The 20,640-nt window shown below is 47.1% G+C and overlaps 1 protein-coding gene across 9 annotated transcripts in view; it reads left to right on the top strand.

The window, feature by feature from the left end:
- Positions 1–20,640, top strand: part of SMCO4 (single-pass membrane protein with coiled-coil domains 4) — a 76,274-nt gene that overhangs the window by 18,897 nt on the left and 36,737 nt on the right. For 2 of the 9 annotated variants that reach the window (XM_070782873.1, XM_070782872.1), the window contains exon 3: positions 19,366–19,511. The exons of the other annotated variants lie outside the window; for them this stretch is intronic. The gene's annotated coding sequence lies outside the window, so the exon portion shown is untranslated. The remainder of the gene's footprint in view (positions 1–19,365; positions 19,512–20,640) is intronic. 9 annotated transcript variants of the gene reach the window in all.

Genomic DNA, 20,640 nt, shown 5'->3' on the forward strand with positions numbered 1-20,640 from the left:
GAGCCTTAGTAACTGACCTTCCTGGTACACTCCCTTCTTCAAAGCGAGAGAGAGAGGATGGAGCATAAAGAGTCCTGCTTTAGCCAGGTATTTTCTAAGGTTTTTGGTTTGGGAGCTGGGTAGCTGACATTTGCTTCATTTGCTGGGACCAGAGCTCTCAGGGTATCCTTGTTAACCACATGGCCACTCTCAAGCGCCCAAGCCCAGTAGTTTAAAAAAATTAAGAAATGCCAAAATAGGATGTTGGAAACAGGTTTTTTTTTTTTTTTTTTTTAATTGAAGTGTGATATTTTGGGCTTCCCTGGTGGCTCAGACGGTAAAGCATCTGCCTGCAGTGCGGGAGACCTGGTTTCGATCCCTGGGTTGGGAAGAGCTCCTAGAGAAGGGCATGGCAACACCTCCAGTATTCTTGCCTGGAGAATCCCTGTGGACAGAGGAGCCTGGCGGCTGCAGTCCATGGGGTTGCAGAGTCAGACGCAACCAAGCAACTAAGCATATCACACACACTGGAGATTTACAATGTTGTTTTAGTTTCAGGTGTGCAGCCAAGTGATTCAATTATATACATACACACATACATACAGCTTAAGATACTGAATGCAGTTCCTGTGATATACAGTCCTTGTGGGTTATCTATTTTATATATAGTAGTCTATATGTGTTCATCACAAGTTCCTAATTTATCTCTTCCTCCTCCCCTTTCCCTCTTTGGTAACCATAAGTTTTATTTGCAGTGTCTGTTTCTGTTTTGTAAATAAATTTATTTGTGTGATTTTTTAGATTCTGCATATAGGTGCTATCATATGGTATTTGTCCTTCTTTGTATGACTTACTTCGCTTAGGGTAATCTCTAGGCTCATCCATGTTGCTGCAAATGACATTATTTCATTCTTCTTTATGGCTGAGTAATATTCCACTGTGTGTATATAACACGTCTTCTTATCCCTTCATCTGTCATGTTGCTCCCATGTCTTGGCTGTTGTAAACAGTGCCACTATGAATAGTGGGTGCATGTATCTTTACAGTTTCCCTCTTTTCTGGATATATGCCCAGCAGTGGGATTGCTGGGCCATGTGGTAACCCTCTTTTTAGATTTTTAATGAATCTTCATACTGAGAAACACGTATTTCAAGTATGCACATTGGACACATGAATACTTTTAGTACACACTTATACAGTGACTTATAATCTTAAGATGACTTTTAAAGTCTAACTTTGAGGCCTCTGGCCTCACCTTTCAGAAGACCTACTTAAGCATCCAGCAGATTCAGTCTTATTTTTGACCACCTCATAGGACGCCTTTCATCCTACCCACCCTTCCTTCCTTTTGTAATTTTGATTCTGGACAAATATAGAGCAACTTCCAGAGGAACTGGAAAGGCAATCAGCGATTTTCCATCTTTCGAGATTCCAGTCTTATGATATTTGTCATGTGATGTTGAACAGGTGACCTTACTTCCAGCCTCAGGGAGCGTACAGTCACATCAGGGAGGCAGCGCTGGAGTCGTGACAGTCCTGCTTGCTGTTGCTGTGGGTATATCCAAGGATGGGCTTCCCTGGTGGCTTGGTAAAGAATCTGCCTGCAATGCCGGAGATGTGGGTTCGACCCCTGGGTCAGGAAGATCCCCTGGAACAGGAAATGGCAACCAACTCCAGTATTCTTGCCTGGGAAATCCCATGGGCAGAGGAGCCTGGTGGGCTACAGTCCATGGGGTCACAAAGAGTTGCACATAACTTAGTGACTAAACAACAAGAGCAGACAAGGATGCTTTTCTTCCGGGCTTGAGACTTGGCTTGGAGGCGGTAGTTTCTGATTCTTAATACATTAGCAATTTGTGAGCTGTGGTTTTTTTCCTACTAAAAAAAGTCAGCTAGGATTAAGGAGTGGGCCTTCCAGCATGAGCTGCGCTCTCCCTGGATGCCTGGGTTTCAGTTACACCGCCTGGCCCAGTGGGTTATACGGTCACCTGTTTACCTGTCCATCTGCCCAGCTTGAGGGCGTGCTCCGAGGGCAGGGGCCTGGCCGAGGCCCTGTCATAGCTTAGGCACCTCATGTGTCATGCTTCCTATAGAAAACAGACCTTTCCTCCCTGAGAGGTGAGGTCTGAAGGCGGCCCTTGGTGTGGTGGAGGGGCCACAGGCCCGTCTGCAGCCGCAGAGCTGCCCGCGACCACCGGGGGGCGTCAGGCGCTGCGGGGCGGAGGCCAGGGTTGGGATTCCGGCCTGTCCCACAGGCTAAGCTTGGCCCCCTCCTGCCCGTGTCCTAGGCCTCCCGAGCAGCGGGGAGCAGCGGGGACCAGCTTCCGGGCAGGTGGCCTGCGACAAGCTCGGGGGTGAGTGGCGTTGGCTCCCAGTTTACAGGCCAGAATCTGGAGGACTCGGGCAGCGCGTGGGTGCGGGTCAGAGGACTCCAGGTGCAGGCCCTTGGCCACCCTGGTCACTGCTGTGTCCGTCCTGGGACGTGTGCAGCCGTGCGCATTGGAGTGACCTGGCAGCCTAAGAAACTTAAGCTAGATGTCAGGGCCAGCTTCCTGATTGTTTTTATTTATTTTTAAAATTAGAGCTAAAATAGGGCATTCTGGAGCAGGGCTTTTCAAGCTACCATCCAGAATCTACAGTCACAGAGTCAAGGTAGTAGGTTGACACACTGAAAAAAAAAAAAGGGCTTCCCTGGCAGTGTAGTGGTTAAGACTGCACTCCCAATGCAGGGGGCACAGGTTCGATCCCTGGTTACGGAACTAAGATCCCACATAAACCGTGTGTGTGGTGCAACAACAACAAAAAAAGCCAAGGGACCTAAGAGCATGGCATTAAGAGATACAGACTACTATGTATAAAATTAATAAGCAACAAGGGTATATTGTGGAGTTTTCCTGATAGCTTAGCGGTAAAGAATCCACCCTCAGTGCCTGAGACACAGGAGACAGGAGTTGGATCACTGGGTCGGGAAGACCCCCTGGAGGAGGGCATGGCAACCCACTCCAGTGTTCCTGCCCGGAGAATCCTGTGGACAGAGGAGCCTGGTGGGCAACAATCCATAGGATTGTAAAGAGTCCCACACAGCTGAGTGACTGAGCACACAAGGATATATTCTACAGCACAGAAAATATACCCAATATTTTATAATAATTTTCAATGGAATATAATTTATAAAAGTATTGAATCATTATGTTGTACACCTGAAATGACTGTAATATTGTAAACCAACTATACTCGAATTAAAAGAAAAGGAAAGAAGGTTAGGAAGTGTCAGCGCGTCACACGCAGTCAGGCTCCGTGTGTGTGCATGTGTCCCAGATGACGATGGAAATACACTGCTGACCGGAAATGCCCTAGAGATACAGGGATTTGTTTAGAGCCCTCTAGCTTAGACGGTCGAGTTCTTAAGGGCAGAGATGTTTTCTCTTCCTTTTATGCTCCCTTTATCCAGCTGGTTTGTCTGGGAGAACCGCTAGCATTTTCCCTTCAGACTGGAAGTGAGAACCTGCCCTGCGCTGTCTGAGGAGATGGCAGGGGGGCCTTCCTGGGCTTTGTGCATGAGGGGAGGGAGAGCCCCGCAGGGCGAGGGGGCCGAGGGCTGGGCGCTCACATCTGAGGGGAGGGAGAGCCCCACGGGGTGAGGGGGCCGAGGGCTGGGCGCTCACGTCTGAGGGACCTGGGTTGTGTGCGAGTGTGCGGCCCAGGGCAGCTCCCTTAGCCCTGCTGAGCTTCAGTGCCTCAGTCTTTAAAGCTGGCGGTAAGAGGGGCACCTCCTGCCGAGTGTGGGGGGCATGAGAGGAGAGAGCTTGAGCCAGGGCCTTCACACAGCACTGGGCCTCTGATCGTGTGCAGGAGGCCTTCTCTGCTGCCCTCGTCTTTGTGATGCACATTGAGGATTGTGACTCACGGGGCCTGCAGCAGGTGGCCCTCGTGGAGCTGCAGTTCTGGGACGGGTGTAGATCGTGGAGGGACTGGAAGCCCGAGCCTGCGGTTTGGTTGTGCAGGGAAAGGTCGTGGTGTGGCGCTGGGGCAGGTGTCTGCAGGGAGACATTCTGGTTCTGCAGCTTACAGAGCAAAGCATCTCCATGTACGATGAGATGGCACTCTCACTGTGGTATCTGAGAAGATAAATGGCATTTCTTACAAAAGTCAGATGCTTTTTATTTAATCAAAAAGCATGTTTCATTTAATGTCATTTTTTACATTTTGACAATTTTCAAAAATAACTGTTTTCTAAAACTAAACGTAGCCACGCTTATGATTAAACTGGTGATTCTGTGATGTTTTTAGTGGAAGTGCCAAGATCTGGTAAACACTGATTTCTGAAATCACCAACCGGGCCTGGCAGCAACACTATCCAGTCAGAATTAGCTCTGTGAAAATAAATATGGAACTTGTTGAAAGTGCAAGATGCCAGACAAAATCCCAAAGGGACGTGTTTTGGCTCCAGCCTCTAATTTTTCAGGTCTGAGTCTAATCAGTTCTGTTGTCTGGGCTGGAGAGTCTTAAGCCTTCTCACCAAAGTTAAAATATTTTTGTTCTTTATACCCCTTAGTACAGATTGTTTTTTTTTTGTTTGTATTTAATCTTGAATGGCAAGGTGATAAGACAATAAAAACTACCCAGTGATAAGAAGTTTCTGGTGTACATTTTAGTTAAAAATGTGACTTCCTCCCTTGTTTGGAGGCAGTCAAATATTAATATAAGTGTCAAGAGCATGGATTTCAGCTAGACCTAGGTTTCCATCCTTCATGTGCTGCTTTTTTCCCTCTTATTTATTTTTCCTAGCTGTACTGAGGCATAATTAACAAATAAAAAGTGTATATTTTTAAGGAGTACCACGAGATGATTTGATGTACATACACACATTGTGAAATGATTATCGCAATCAAGTAAATTAACACATGCGTCACCTCACACAGTCACCACTTCTGTTGTGTGTGGTGAGAACACTGAGGGTCTACCTCGTAGCAAATTAGGCATTCGGTATTATTAACTGTCGTCTGCATGTTGCACATTACACCCTAGAATGTATTCATCTCATGACTGAATGTTTGTTCTCTCTGACCATCATCTCCCTGCCCCCCACCCCAGCCTCCACCATTCTGTTCTGCGCTTCTCCATGGGTTTTGACTTTTTTAGATTCCACGTATCAGTGAGATCCTGCTGTGGTTTATCTGTTTTTCTGTGTCAGGTTTCTTTCACTTAGCGTAATGCTTTCCAGGTTCATCCATGCTCTTGCACATCTCCCTTTGCTTCTACCAGTAGCTGTGTGACTTTGGGCCAGTAGCTTAACCTCTCTGCACCTCATGTGTGAAATGGGCTAATAATAGTACTGCACGTGCGCTAAGTCACTTCAGTCCTGTCCCAACTCTTTGTGGCCCTGTGGACCGTAACCCTCTAGGCTCCTCTGTCATGGGATTCTCCAGGCAAGAACCCTGGAGTGGGTTGCCATTTCCTCCTCCAGGGGGTCTTCACGACCCAGGGATTGCACTGGGGTCTCTTATGTCTCCTGTCTTGGCAGGCGTGTTCTTTGCCACTGGCACCGCCTAAGTACTGCTGCTGCTGCCAAGTCACTTCAGTCGTGTCCGACTCTGTACAGCCCCAGAGATGGCAGCCCGCCAGGCTCCCCTGTCCCTGGAATTCTCCAGGCAAGTACACTGGAGTGGGTTGCCATTTCCTTCTCCAATGCATGAAAGTGAAAAGTGAAAGTGAAGTCGCTCAGTTGTGTCTGATTCTTGGTGACCCCATGGACTGCAGCCCACCAGGCTCCTCCATCCATGGGATTTTCCAGGCAAGAACACTGGAGTGGTTGCCATGTCCTCCTCCCGGGGGTCTTCACGACCCAGGGATCGTACCGGGGTCTCTTATGTCTCCTGTCTTGGCAGGCATGTTCTTTGCCACTGGCACACCTAAGTACTGCTACTGTCTTATAGTTTGTTGAGGATTGATTGAATGGGATAATATATGTAAAGCCCTCATTGTAATGTTTGCTTGTAAATTCTTCAGCACCAGCACCAGCACCACCATCATCAATACTGTTTAGTGGAAGGCCTTCCAGGAGACCAGGCCTGGCTTTGCCGTTGTTAACAGTCAGTCCTGGATATGTTGCTGAATCTCTCCAAACCTCAGTATTGTTTTCTCTAAAACAAAGGACGGGCACAGACGTCATACACTCCTAGGTCTAATACTCCGCTTTGCAGCCAGGCGTTCTGTTTTTTCTCGGGCCTGAGTGAAGTGATGCTGGGTGCCAGGAGAATCCCACTTTATCAAGGACCTGTAGCTCTCTGTCCTGATAACCTTTGTTTTTTTTTCACCTGGATTTTATATTATTCTCAGTGTATGTCTGTTTCCCTCTCCTCTGTCAAATGAGTCCTTGTGCTTTTCTATACTCTTTCCCACGTATTCAGACCATAGGTCTGCCTGGTAGGTGGGAGTTAAGTCTCGACCTTCCAGAAGCTCACACATAAGGGATGTTACAGGTAAGGGCATGTGTGTGCGTTTGTGTGTGTGTGCTGGCATGCGTGCTCAGTCATGTCCAACACTTTGGGACCCTAAGGACTGTAGCCACAAGGCTTGTCTGTCCCTGGAATATTCCAGGCAAGAATCAAACCCGTGTCTCTTGCTTCTCCTGCATTGGCAGGAGGATTCTTTACCACTAGCGCCACCCGGGAAGCCCACTTTGCTGTTGGCTTTTAAGTCACGTCTGTATTTCTCTTTATCACGTTCCCCAGTCCAAGCACCGGGCCTGTCTGTATCTGAAGTGACCAGGCAGAGCCACTCGTGAGAAAGGAATGACTTTTTTTGATTCCTAATAAGCTCCCTTTCGCTTTGTTTCCTTCCTGGCCTTGGTTCTGGTTTGAACTTTAAAGGGCTTGCTAGAGCTAATCTGGGAGTACTTCTGCCTTTGGCACATGCATCTTTGCTAGACTCTGCTTTGGCCCCCGCTGGTGTTTCAGGTGTGTCTGTGGGGAGCCACGCACAGCGAGCTGACTGGGTTGCGGTTTATGGACCCCCTGCCCCCGAGCGCCGCTGGCGCCCCTGCCTGTCTCCTGGCTCGCCGCCGTCCCCGTCACGCTGGCGTTTTGCTCGTGTCAGAAGAGTCGGTTTGTCATTTGTGGTTAGCTCACTCTGCCTTCAGCGAGCTATTTTCTTCTTCACTTAATTTAAAGGCGTCGACGTGGCCTCTTCTGGTGCAGCCCCTCCACGTTTCCGTCTTGCCACTGGCCATCCTGCTAAAGCGGTGGTGGTGATCAGCCGCATGAGAGCCGGTGAGGCAGGTGCAGAGAGGCTGCGTCTGTGCCCTGGGCCGCTCGCGGCTCGCTCTGAACAACAAGAATTACATATCTTAGCTTTCTCCTGCTAGTGTTCTTAGCCTTTTAAGAAGAAGTATACTGTTTCGGTTCCTTGTGCCCAGACTTCAGCTTATTGAAAGAAGGGGTGAGACTAGATAAACTTTTTTTTTAAACTTCTTTGATCTCACTGAGGTTTTGCATTTTGCTTTCAGTATCCTTCTGGCTTTTCTTTGTAGCATTTCCTATTTTCAAGACATGTAAAAGAGATCCTTAAAAGTTAAACATAGCATTACCATGTTGTTGTTTAATCACTAAGTTGTGTTTGACTCTTGCGACCCCATGGACTTTAGCCCACCAGGCTCCTCTGTCCATGGGATTCTCCAGGCAAGAGTACTGGAGTGGGTTTCCATTTCCTTCTCCAGGGGATCTTCCTGACCCAGGGGTCAAACTCGCATCTCCTGCACTGCAGGCAGATTCCTTCTCATCTGAGCCACCAGGGAAGCGCCCAGTAAATACCAGCGTTTCTCTCTGGTCTGTGGAGAGAGACAATGAAGTGGCCATAGCTTAGGAAGAGAAGCAAGATGCTGGAAGCAGAGAAGTGGGGGTGATTCCAGTGATCCAGGTTTAGGTTAGACCACTGAGAAAAGGATCAAAAGCTCCCACTTCTTGGATTGCTTTTAGAAGTCATCATAACCCCGTGCAGCCAGTGGAACCAGCTACAGCAAAGAATATTTATGAAGCAGCAGTGAGGGTGAGAGCTGTGTTTAATGAAGAAGAAGGAAACCCCCGGCGGGCTGCAGGGCCCCCGCCCCTCCACTTCCTTCCCTCCCACGGGCCCTGCCTTCTGTGTTGGCCCTTTAGTCTCTTCAGAGAGTTGGGCCCTTGCCTTCATCTTGGTTGACTTGGGTTTGTGTTTCTGATTTCTGCTTCCTTCCTGAGAAGCAGGGCCTTTAGTTGTCACCTGGGCAGAGAGGAGTAAAAAGTCGTGGACCCAAGGAGAGACCTTTCACTCAGCTGTAGGGAGTCAGAAGGGAGCTGGGAGGCAGGCCTGGCTCTCGTTGATGAAGAAACATGGTTTCTGTTTCATCCTAGCACAAAACTGTGGTGTGGAGATCTCTCAGTTCAGTTCAGTTCAGCCACTCAGTCGTGTCCGACTCTGTGACCCCATGAACCGCAGCATGCCAGGCCTCCCTGTCTATCACCAACTGCCGGAGTCCACCCAAACCCATGTCCATTGAGTCGGTGATGCCATCCAACCATCTCATCCTCTTCTCGTCCCCTTCTCTTCCCACCTTCAATCTTATCCAGCATCAGGGTCTTTTCAAATGAGTTTCAGTTCTTCACATCAGGTGGCCACACTATTGGAGTTTCAGCTTCAACATCAGTCCTTCTAGTGAACACTCAGGACTGATCTCCCTTAGGATGGACTGGTTAGATCTCCTTGCAGTCCAAGGGACTCTCAAAAGTCTTCTCCAATACCACAGTTCAGAAGTGTCAATTCTTCGGAGATGTCTAGTTTTAGAATATTCCGTGGATGTAAAAGGGTGCATTGATTTATCTGAATTCTGTTTGCACTAAGCATCTTTACTGCACAATTAGCACCTTATTCTACACTGGCTGTTCTTTACTGTTATTGCTTTACAATTTAGTGCCCAAATAATGTCAGCTGTGGTGTAGAATGAGTGGGATTACTGGACTTGGGATCTGAAGAGCAGTGGCTTAGCAGTTGTGTGTGCAGGGTTTCTGAATACTTATGTTTATGGTGTTATTTCATCTGCCTTAAATAAGCCTTCTTCCTTTGTTGGAGACTGGTGGACCCTTCCTGTTTTTCTGGGGAAGCACCTTTCCTCTGTCTGAACTTGGGACCTGCCAGGAGTGGTTCTTGATCTGTCCCTGTGCTGTAAGTAGACCCTTGACCTACTTGGGCCAGGCAGGGCTCCCCTTGAATCTTTTTTTTTTTTTTTAGTAAAAGGGAAGAATTTATTATGAAGCCCCAGGTATCTCACTCCAAGGCAGTAATTGCAGTCATGTGGGCTTGCCTGGTAGCTCAGATGGTAAAGAATCTGCCTGCTATAATATGGATGACCTGGGTTCGATCTCTGGGTCAGGAGGATCCCCTGGAGGAGGGCCTGGCAACCCCCTCCAGTATTCTTGTCTGGAGAATCCCCATGGACAGAGGAGCCTGGCAGGCTCCGATCCATGGGGTCACACAGGGTTGGATGTGACTGAGCGACTACCACACTAACAGTAGGATGTTAAAATGGTTTTCTTTTCCTGCCTCTGTTTATCCGGAGCTGCCAGTGTGGGGCTGTTCTGTACCATTGCAAACTTGAGGCAGCCTCCTGTGTGGAAATTACAAGGGGAAAGCATGACTTTTGGACCCCTCAGCCAGGTCAGAGAGATGAAGGGGAGGGCTTCAGACGTGGAGAGGATGTGATGATGGGACGCCTCTGGGGGCCATCCATCCCCCTGTCCCCCACCCAGCACAGTGCTGGCGAGCAGGGAGGCATTTCAGACTCACCCCCCTGGCATCCCGAACTCCAGGCCCCAGAGCCTTTCCTTCTGAGGTGGTGGGCGGGGACGCGGGCTCCGCAGTGCCGGCTTCCTGTCTGCAGGGTAAGTCTGGGCCGTCCAGGGCGGGAGGACGCTGCGGGGTGGGGGTTGGGGGGGACTGGGAGCCCTGCTGCCCGGGGCGTCTTCTTTCTCCTGTGACCCTGCTGCTCAGAGCGCTTTCTTTTGTAGCTTATAACCAGGTCCTGAGTCACAGGAACTGTGACCGTCGGGGACTCACTGAACGTCTTTTAGTCTTGTTTTGTTCTCGCCCCATGGTTACTGAGATGCTCAGATGAAGTCATGTATGTTGGGGAGTTGGGTAGACTGAAACACAGCAGATATGGAAGCTGTTGTGCGTTTTGTGACTGTTTTACTAACGACCTGACACTAATAATTTGATTAGTCTGAGCGTAGTTTCTTAGTTTAATTAAACACTCTTTAAAAAAATTTTTTTTAATTAAAAAAATATATTTTTTAGCCATGCTGTGAGGCTTGTGGGATCCTAGTTCCCCAATCGGGGATCAAACCTAGGCCCCGTTCAGTGGAAGCATGGAGTCCTAACCATGACCCTCAGGGAATTCCCTAAACGTTCTTTCAGAAACAAGTGAGGCCATTAGTACATTCCATTTTTTTTTTAAGTGATAGAGTTAAAAATAAGCTTGACTTGACCTATGTGCTGGTAGGAGATGAATGAATGAGTCTTGATAAACTGTGGCTTTCTCAAGCCTAAAAAAGCTTTCTGTGAGTTGAGCCCTGCTTAGGTCTTTGGTGAGTATTAACTGTGGACTCCATATCAGATGGGCTGTTCTCCAGCCCCTGTGCCAGGGAAAAAGAGGGCGGAAAATTCAGAGTGATTGTGTTTATTTGACTTTGGAGTTAAGTAGCCTTAGGTCTGAATTCCAGTGTTGCCACTTACTCAACTCTGTTGTCTCTTTGAGCTTCAATCTTGTCATCCGTAAAATGGAAATAATAATCCCTACCCTGCAGATTGAAGATTGCAGGAGATGCTGCATTTAAGGTCCTTAGTTGTGCATTGTATATGGTAGGTGCTTAATAAATATAGCTGTTACTATTAAAATCACAGCTTTAGTAATGGTTGCAACTAAAGGGGGTAAGACTAGAAAATCTGAATCTGAATTTGCACTCCAGTACTCTTGCCTGGAAAATCCCATGGACGGAGGAGCCTGGTAGGCTGCAGTCCATGAGGTCGCTAAGCGTCAGACATGACTGAACTACTTCACTTTCACTTTTCACTTTCATGCACTGGAGAAGGAAATGGCAACCTGCTCCAGTATTCTTGCCTGGAGAATCCCAGGGATGGTGGAGCCTGGTGGGCTGCCATCTATGGGGTCGCACAGAGTCAGACACGACTTCAGCGACTTAGCAGCAGCAGCAGCAAACGTAATCAGTATAAAAACCAGTCAGTCAACGGCTATTGGGTGCCTCGTCTGTGCAAAGGATGGGGGTGTTTGCATAAGAAGATGTGTATTACCATTCCAGCTGGTTGGGGGAACAAGTCACATACATGTAAGAAAAATAGGTAACCTCCAAGGAGCTGGGCTTTGGAGGATGGCAGAGGATCGGAAACAGAGGCACGCCTGAGAAGGCCTAGAGCTGATGGAAAAATACAGCAAGGGGAGTGAAGAGACGAATCCAACATCCAGGGTGACCTTGGAAGAGGTCGAATGACATACACACGTTACCCCCCATCTTTCCAGTTTTATTTTTCCTATGTCTTCCTGATTCCCTCCCTGACCTGCTTAATACCTCCCATAATTATGATCAAGATCCACACCCGTCTCGCATTGCGGAGTTTTCACAGTTTTTTGCAGGTTCCTTTTGTCTGTGAATTTCTTGGCCCACATCCTCAAGTGACCACAAATTCTGGCAGGTTCTGTTTGTCTGTCCCATCTGCTGTACCTTATCTTAGTGTCCTGAACTGTAAGTGGCCTTTTTGGGGGTTTTTATCATGTTGAATCACTGAATTGAGCACCTCCCAGAGGCAGTGGGCTGGGCCGCGTGCTGGGGAGGCCTGGGGAGTAGAAAGATGCATGACCCAGGGTGGTCCCTGCCCCGAAGCAGCTCGCTTAGTGGAGGAAGCAGATGGGCAGACGGACTCTAATTGAATGTGTTAGTGCTTGATGCTGGGCGGACAAGGAGAGACGTTTGGCAGGGGCCCTGGGTCCCCAGGTCCTCCATCACTCACTGTTCGTGGGCGAGTTCACAGAGGCTGTCCACCTCCACAGCACAGTCTGGAAAAACTCATTCTGCATCCATAGCTGTGGTTCTGGTGTGAGATCTCTCCGCCTGGTTCCCTGCTTGGTGGACTGTGAAGGCCCCCTTTGTCCCCTCACCCTGTCTCCTGGCAGGAGGTTTAGACCCAGTGTCTCCTCTCTCCCTCCCCTCCCGCAGACCCACTCCTGCTCCCCGCCCTGGGGCTCCCCATCTCAAACAGCAACATTGCAACATTGCGGTAGGAATGGGGACCCCTCTGGGGCTGAGAGTGGGCTCTCGTCTAACACCTGGAAATGAAGTTTCGCAGACACACGTGCCGACAAGGCAAGAGGCTTCATTGCGAAGGGGCGCCTGGGGAGCCAGGAGGACTGCTCCGCCATGTGGCGTGCAGGCTCGGGCTTGATGGTGCTGGTGAGTTTCCCGCTGTCTCTGGCCAGCCCTCCTGACTCAGGGTGGTTCCTCCTGCCACACGTGGTGTTGAGCCCAGGTGGATGCCAGCAAGGAGGATTCTGGGAGGTTGGACACTGGCTTCTCCTCTCTCCTTTTGACTTCCTCAAAGTCTTTTGTTTGGTCGTAGCTTGTTAGTTGGAGAAGGCAATGGCACCCCACTCCAGTACTCTTGCCTGGAGAATTCCATGGACGGAGGAGCCTGGTAGGCTGCAGTCCATGTGGTCGCTCAGAGTTGGACACGACTGAGTGACTTCACTTTTGCTTTTCACTTTCATGCATTAGAGAAGGAAATGGCAACCCACTCCAGTGTTCTTGCCTGGAGAATCCCAGGGACGGGGGAGCCTGGTGGGCTGCCATCTATGGGGTCACACAGAGTTGGACACGACTGAAGCGACTTAGCAGCAGCAGCAGCAGCTTGTTAGGACCTGCTGTTTAAGATAACTCCTGCAAGTGGTGACTGTGGTGTCTGGCCAGGGTGGAGGTCGGTTTTCCCCCAACAACGTCATCATCCCAGAGGACTGAGTCATCTGACACCCCCTCCCCTGTAACCAGTCACCCCAAAACTATCAGCTCTGTCTCCTCCATTACCATTACCCAGGTCCAAGCCCTCGTCTCCAGCTGGAGGTCAGGACCCCGGTAACGGGGTTCCGAAGTTAATCCAGAGGGTCTCTGCCAATATTAAAAAAGAAGAAGAGATAGAATGGGAGGAAGGCATGAGAGTGGAATACACATAGTCAGGTTGAGTTTTATGAAAGTTGTGTATAGTAAGAGTTTTACAGAGAAAGGTTGACGCCATGAAGCACTTTACACACGTTGACTTATTTCTCCACAACAACTGAAGTCATGGTGTCGTTTTTCCTGTCCTTGACTTACAGGGGAGGAACTGGACTGCAGGAAGTGGAGAAACTGACCAGGGTCAGACTGGAAGCCTGCATCTCAGACACGCTGCATGTGCGTGTGTGTGTGTGTGTGTGTGTGTGTGTGTGTGTGTGCGTGCGTGCGCTTGCTGGGTTGCCAAGTAAAGTGTCTTTCTCACTCTGCAGGTTGTGGTGAAAACAGAAGTTGGGCGGTTTCTGTTTGACAGACATCTGAACCTGTTCTCTTGTCCTCTCCCCCCATCTGACCTGCATCCTTGCAGCCTGGATGCTCCTGGTCTCTGTCGCAGGGTCCGGCACTTTTGGGAGGGTGCTCAGTCTGTGTGGTCACAGGGCCTGTGAAGCCTGATCCTGCTGACCTCCTCGTCTCGGAGGCTTTGAGAGAACAGAACTCCCCACCTGGCAGAAGAGAAAACTGAGGCCCAGGAAGTTTGAGAAACTTGCCAACCTCTTCTGTTCTCAGAGCGTGCCGTTCGCATTTTCCTTACAGCTAGCCTATGGATGTTTGTGGGGTTTAGGTTTTCTTCTTGTTGTCTTTTTTGTTTGCAGCACTGCAGGATCTTCCCCAGCCAGAAACCAAACTTGTGCCCCCGGAGTCTTAATTACTGGACTTCACTGGACTGCCTGGAAAGTTCCTTGATTTTTGTTTTTGATTTAGAAAATAATGATTATAAGCTTCTTGAGAGCAACTTCTAACAGTTGTCTTGTCTGGTGGTCTGGGTTTTTGACTGGCGTGATCCGTCTTTTCCTGGGCGAGACTCTGGTCGTCCAGTTAAGGATCCCCGCCTCTGCCTGCGCTGGACTCTGCAGGAGTCTCCTTCCTTGTTGAGTGCTTCGTGCCGCTCCCCCAGCAGCTCCCCAGCCCCCGCCCCACCCTGGACTGGATGGAGCCCACGCTCTGGAAATAGGAGCTGATTTCCTCCCAGCTTTTGAGTTGGGAAGACTTCTGTCTTCTCTGGGCTGCATTCATTTCCCCTCTTTACTGCTGCGGCTTACTGCTCTTTACTGCTCTTTCCTGCTCATTTATTTTTACTGTTCAGCCTTGCCCAAAGTGCACCTTGATTTTGGGATCTTTAGATCTTTAAAGCCCTGTACTGTTACTGATGATTTCTGTCACTTTGCAGAATTCTAGTTGGTTGCATGTCTATTTTGCGTGACCTTGCTTCTTTCCCTTCTGTTGTTAAATTTTAATACTTTCCTGTTCCTCCTCTTTTATAGGAATTTGTATTTCATGTTTCTTAGATTGTAGTAATGGACCTTCAGTGTCCTGCAGTCTGCCTTCCCATCAGACTGACTGGCGTTTAGAATTGTATGTTCATCGAGTAGGGGTCAGCTCTCTGGTGTCCTTGCTCTTTCTTTGGCAGGCACGTCTGTTGCATCCTCTTGGCGCTCCCCACTCCTTTGCTGGCTCTTGTCAGATCAGCCCTGACCCCTCACCACAGTGGGGGCCACTGCTGGCCCTCCGGCCGCCTCTTCACCGTCCCCTCCCCTCCCCTCCCCCCACAACCAGCAGCTCTCTAACTTTTCATTTCAGGACCCCTTTTAAAACTCTTAAAAGCTAGTGAGATCCCCAAAGAGCTTTCAGTTATGTGGGTTATCTCTAGCAGTACTTATAATATTAGAAATTGAAGTTGAAAAGATTTTAAAGTGTTTATTTAAATTAGCTTAAATATAGCAGTAATAAACCCATTACATAATACAGATAACACTCTTAATGAAAAATAACTGTTTCCAAAGCAGGAAATGAAGGGCAACATTGTTTTGCTTCTTTCCAGATAACTTTATTGCCTGCCTTAATGGGAGACAGCTGGACTCTCATCAATGGTTTACCTTCATTCTGTTGTAGTGTGTTGTGTGTGTGTGTTTTAAAAATTAGAAAAATTAATTTTTGGCTGTGCTGGGTCTTCATTGCTCTGTGGCTTTTCTCTAGTTGCGGGGGCCTCACTTCGTTGCAGCGCACAGGCTGCTCATTGCGGTGGTCTCTCCTGTTGCCGAGCACAGGCTGCAGGGCGCATGGCCCGGAAGCAGAGGTTCTGGCCCTCTGGAGCGCAGGCTCGGCCGCTGTGGCGCTTGGGCTTTGTTGCTCTGCAGCACGTGGGATCTTCCCAGATCGGGGATCCAACCCATGTCTCCTGCATTGGCAGGTGGATTCCTCTCCACTAAGCCACCACGGAAGCCCTGTTGTGTTTTATGTATGAAGAAAATACAACCTTACCTGGATATAGTTGGAAAAGGGAGGAATGTTTTAACAACCTATTCAGTTAATTGTGGATAGTCTTTGAAACTACATCAGAGCTTGACAAGTGGTAGTTTCTTCAAGGTTTGTTGCAGCATAGAATCTGAAATCTTATATCAAAGAGTTTCTCATATTCTGTTACATTAAAATCTTTTGGTCTGTCTTGTATTTGAAAAGATCTTTTATGCATTTTGCAGCATCATGCGTGAGTCATTTGGATAACATCACATTAGTTGCTGTCACTACCGCTCTCCTCTGAAAAGCCTTAAAGTATTGAAAGACTCTAGAGCTCATAGTGGCCAATAGAGTTTTTCCAAAATTTAATTTTTGCTTGAAAGCTCAAATTTTTCTTTAGTAACAAATACTGTCAGTTTTCCTTGAACTAGCAAGCTCCCTTTATTCATTCTAAAAACACCCAGATCTGAGTCACTGTAGCTTTTCTGTCAGTCATTCTTTCAAGTTAAATGGCATTCAGTGGAAGAGTGGCCAGTTCGGCTTGCCGCTCGGTTGTATGAGTGCTTTTTCCTGCCAAGAACCACCACACTTGGGCTTGTAGCAGAAGTGCTGTGTGTGCTTCTCGTTTTGTCACGGGATAGTAAAAAGATACGTACTCAAGGTTAATATTTAGTGGAATTAATAACTTTTAATGCTTCCTTTAGTATATTCTTAGATGAAATTGATCTTTTTTTTTTTTTTAAACTGTGAGAGTGTGGTGGTGGAGATTACAGTGACGGCTATCACAGTCAGATGCCACTGCCTTATTACTGGCCAAGGCTCCAGCCATTTTCCCCACCATTGTTTTTGCGCCGTCAGTGCAAATGTCACACAACTGAAGATAGTTTTGACCTGGCAGCACCCCCAGAGAGGGTCTTGGACCATATTTTGAAAACCACTGGATAAGACCAATGTGTGCACAAAACCTCTGCACATTGGACACTCTTGCTTCTCATCTGCCTGGAAAACCTTCTCCCTTCCTATGAGTGTGTGCAAATACACACACTTATACATATATACGTGTATGTAGCTATATGTGCATGTCTCTGTCACTTCAGTTAATATTGGTTCTACTCATCACGTGTTCATGGGTCTCTTCCAGTAGACAGTAGGCCGTGAGCCAGGTTTCACATTTATCTTAGGTGGTGATAGCACCAAGTATCATTCCTATTAAATATTAACTTGTTTAATGTTGCCTGTCTTCATCACCCTTATATTATTTTTGTTTCCAGGGCTTAATAAATGTTTTTTGAACCAACAAAGAATTGGGTTACTGTTTTCCCAGGGTTTTCTTAGAATGTTGGTTCTCTTATATCAGCAAGTATTAATTAAGCATGAAAGGGCATCTGTGGTTAAGTTGATTTGGGAAGTTCAAAATGTGTTTAATTGAAGGCTTTCATGTATTCTTCATTGTATGATGTGCACTGTGAATTTTTAAGTGGGATGGGAGGCTACAGAATGTACTATTTCTCACCAGTTGAATAACACATGAAACTTTTCTTGGCATGTCTCACAGGATTAGGTTCCTTGGAATTTTCTTTAGGAGATAATTGTGTAAACTGCCTTTTTGAGTTTTTACAGATTAGTAAATTGATTACACATGTTTATTCATGCGTTAATTTATACCTTGTATTTAGTACTTCTTAAGGCTAGACACTGGTAGATTTAGGCATTCAATGGCTAGCAAAAAGAAAAAATACTTTGAGAAAATATTAATACACTACTGTGTGGAGTAGATGGTCAAGTGGGAGGTTCAATTATCATCAACTGATCCCTGCAAATTACAAGTGTTATGTTGATGGTGTGTTGGAAGGTACAGTTATCTCTTGGTACCCCTGGGAGATTGGTCTCAGGACTCTTGCAGATACCAGAATCCCCAGATGCTCAAGTTTCTTGCATAAAATGACTTAGTATTTGCATAAAACCTGTGTACGTCTTCCCGTATACTTTAAATCTATAGATTATTTATAGCACCTTCCCGTATACTCTAAATCATCTGTAGATCCTGTGTAAATAGTCATATGTGTGCTTGGTTGCTCAGTCATGTCCGACTCTTTGTGACCTCATGGACTGTGGCTCGCCAGGCTCCTCTGTCCATGGAGTTCTCCAGGCAAGAATACTGGAGTGGGTTGCTATGCCCTCCTCCAGGGGATCTTCCCAACCCAGGGATTGAACCCAGGTCTCTTGCACTGCAGGTGGATTCTTTACCATCTGAGCCATCAGGGAAGCCCAGATAGTCATAAATACAATGTAAATGCTATGTAAATAGTTGCCAGTATGTGGCAAATTTGTTTTGCTTTTTGGGACATTTTTGAAATTTCTTTTTTCTAATATTTTCCATCTGCAGTTGGTTGAATCCTTGGATGTAGAACCTGCAGAGACAGAGGGCGGATGGTCCATAGTGCTAAAGCATTTGCTTTTTGTTTTTCTCCTTCTCAAACCTCCACCGGGCCTGTTCAGGCTTCCCTGTCTGCATTTTGCTGCTGCTGGCGTTCTTGGGATCCAGAAGGCTGATGAAGAGGCTCCGTAATGATGGGGCCTCACCTGGCCGTGTCATTGGAGGGGATGGCATGTTGGAGACTGGGCCTTTAGAAATGTGAGCCAACTTCCTCTTAGAGCCTGGCATGTAGTAGCTTCGTGTATGTTGATTGGCTGAACAGTCAGTGAATAAGAGTGCTCAGAGACTAAAGGATAAACTCCACACTGTGATCCCATCAACCCCGTGCCTGAGCTTGCTCCACCATAACAGGGTGGGCTGAATAAAGCCATGTACCTGCTTTTCACGCCCCTCGTCTCTGACCTGGCCTGTGTTGTAGGGAACCACTGACTCTTCAACCTTCTCTGCCATGCAAAACAAAACATGAAGCATGCCCTCCTTTCTGTGTTGATCCAGTTCTGACCATACCTTGGGAGAAGATGTTAACACACTCTTGATATGAAAGTATTTAATCAAAGGATATGATGTTGATACAGTGAAATTGGCCTTTGGTCCTCTGACTTCCTGGACAGATGATAGCAGGAGGGTTTTGCAACAGAATGGGCTTGGAGTCTGGACTTCAGTAAGATTAAGCGCGTGTTTAGTGTGATGTTTTGCTCTGTGAAGTCACCCACAGAGAAGGCAAACATTCCATGTTTAGTAACCAGTCCTCTTGGTTCTTGGCGTGTGGCCCATGCCAGTTTGGGCTGCTTGGGCTCTGGGAACGAGTGGACTTCTCCCAGTGCTCCCCCCTCCCCACCACCTCGTGTGGATGGATAGATAGGAAATCATGCACCCACTCAGACTGTCCTCTTCTTTCCAAGCCTGAAACTTCTTTAGCCACGTCATGGTCCTGCCAGAGTCTGAAAACTGGTAGGCTTTAGAGAGGCCGAAGGTCGGCTAGAGTCTCTTAGGAGATGAAATGCACCCGGGTGATTGGTTTCTTCAGGTGTTGCTCTGAGACCAAATTAGGAAAATCCTCAGGGAGTTTTCTTGATTTTTTTTTTTTTTTCCATTTTTTTGATTGAGTTAGAGTTGCAGAAGTATCATGAGTTGCTAATTTAAAAAGTTTTTTTTCATTTCTTTGTAAAAGAAATTCACATTAATTGTAGAAATTTGGAAAACTATCAAAAGACATAATGCTGAAAATTACCCATAATTTCTAGTATTCAGAGATAATCACTACAAAACGTTTTGTTGTATTTGCATGCATTTTATATGCATAATTAAGATCATTGTGTATAAATTTTGATTTCCCCTTTTCCCATTTAGCATATTTTATCTTGCATTGAGAGCACTACAGCATGGGAACTTGTGTTAGTTTCCTCTGGCTGCAGATTTCCACAAACTGGATGGCTTAAGACCATGGAAATGGATTCCTTCAGTTCTGGGGGCCAGAAGTCTGAGCCGGGCCTGAGGTGGGTGCGCCCCCTGGAGGCTCTTCGAGGGAGGGCACCCCTCGACCCTCAGTTTCTGGTGTCTGCTGGCGTTCCCGGAGTGTGGCCCCCTCTCTCCAACGCCTGCCTCTGTTTTCATCTGCCTTTCCTGTGTGTGTGTGTGTGTGTGTGTGTGTGAGAAATCTCCCTCTGCCTCTCTTGTGAGAGCATTTGGGAGGGCATCTAGGGCCCACCTGATGATTCAGGATGTCTCTCCATCTTAAGATTCTTCACCGGCAAGAGGTGCCATTTCTACCCAAGGTAGCATTTACAGGTTCCAGACTTAGAACCTGTTATATTTGGGGACCATTATTCAGACTGTCAGAGGATTTAAGAGCATAGACTTTTGAGCCAGACTGGGTGGGCTCAAAACCCCGTGTGGTCTCTTACTAGCGGGGTGATCTTGAGCAAGTGTCTTAAGTATTGGTGCCTCCATTTACTGATCTGTAAAGCGGGAATAATAACCTTAGCAACTTGAAGATTAAGAGGGTTAGTATTTCTAAAGCACCTGGTAAGCTTAGGACAGTGTTTGACCCATGTAAAGATTAGCTGTTGCTATTGTAGTTGGTATTTTTATTAGAAATTCTCTGTAAGATGTCCTTTTCATGGCTACATAAAACTTTATTCACAAACCTATCGTAATTTGTCTAGTCATTTTCTTTCATTGACTATTAACTTTATTTCCAGTTTTTTTTAATTTCATGTAAAACATTGCCATGGATACCTTTGAGCATTAAGTTTTGTCCCCATTTCAGATTCATTTCCTAGGGTAGAATTCTGAAAATGGAATTATAGTATCAGAGGGTGTATATAGTTTTAAACCATTTAATAAGAATTTGCCAAATTACTTCCAGAAAGATTTTGCCTTTCATACTCCTAGTTGAATGATGAGAGTAGCCACTTTGCTATGGCCATACCTGGATTGAGTGTTGTCATTTAAACATCCTCAGGTATTTTGACATGGTCTGCCCTTTAAGGCTGAAATGTGACATGGAAAAGGACTCAGAATTGTAGTTTCTTTGACAAGGAATGCTCCTGCAAGGCAAGCAAGCTTCTAATGAGAAATGAAACCCTTGCTTTGTCAGATTTCCAGGTGCCTCTTCCATCCTGT

Source organism: Bos indicus, chromosome 29 (genome assembly GCF_029378745.1).
Source record: "Bos indicus isolate NIAB-ARS_2022 breed Sahiwal x Tharparkar chromosome 29, NIAB-ARS_B.indTharparkar_mat_pri_1.0, whole genome shotgun sequence".
Taxonomy (NCBI): domain Eukaryota; kingdom Metazoa; phylum Chordata; class Mammalia; order Artiodactyla; family Bovidae; genus Bos; species Bos indicus.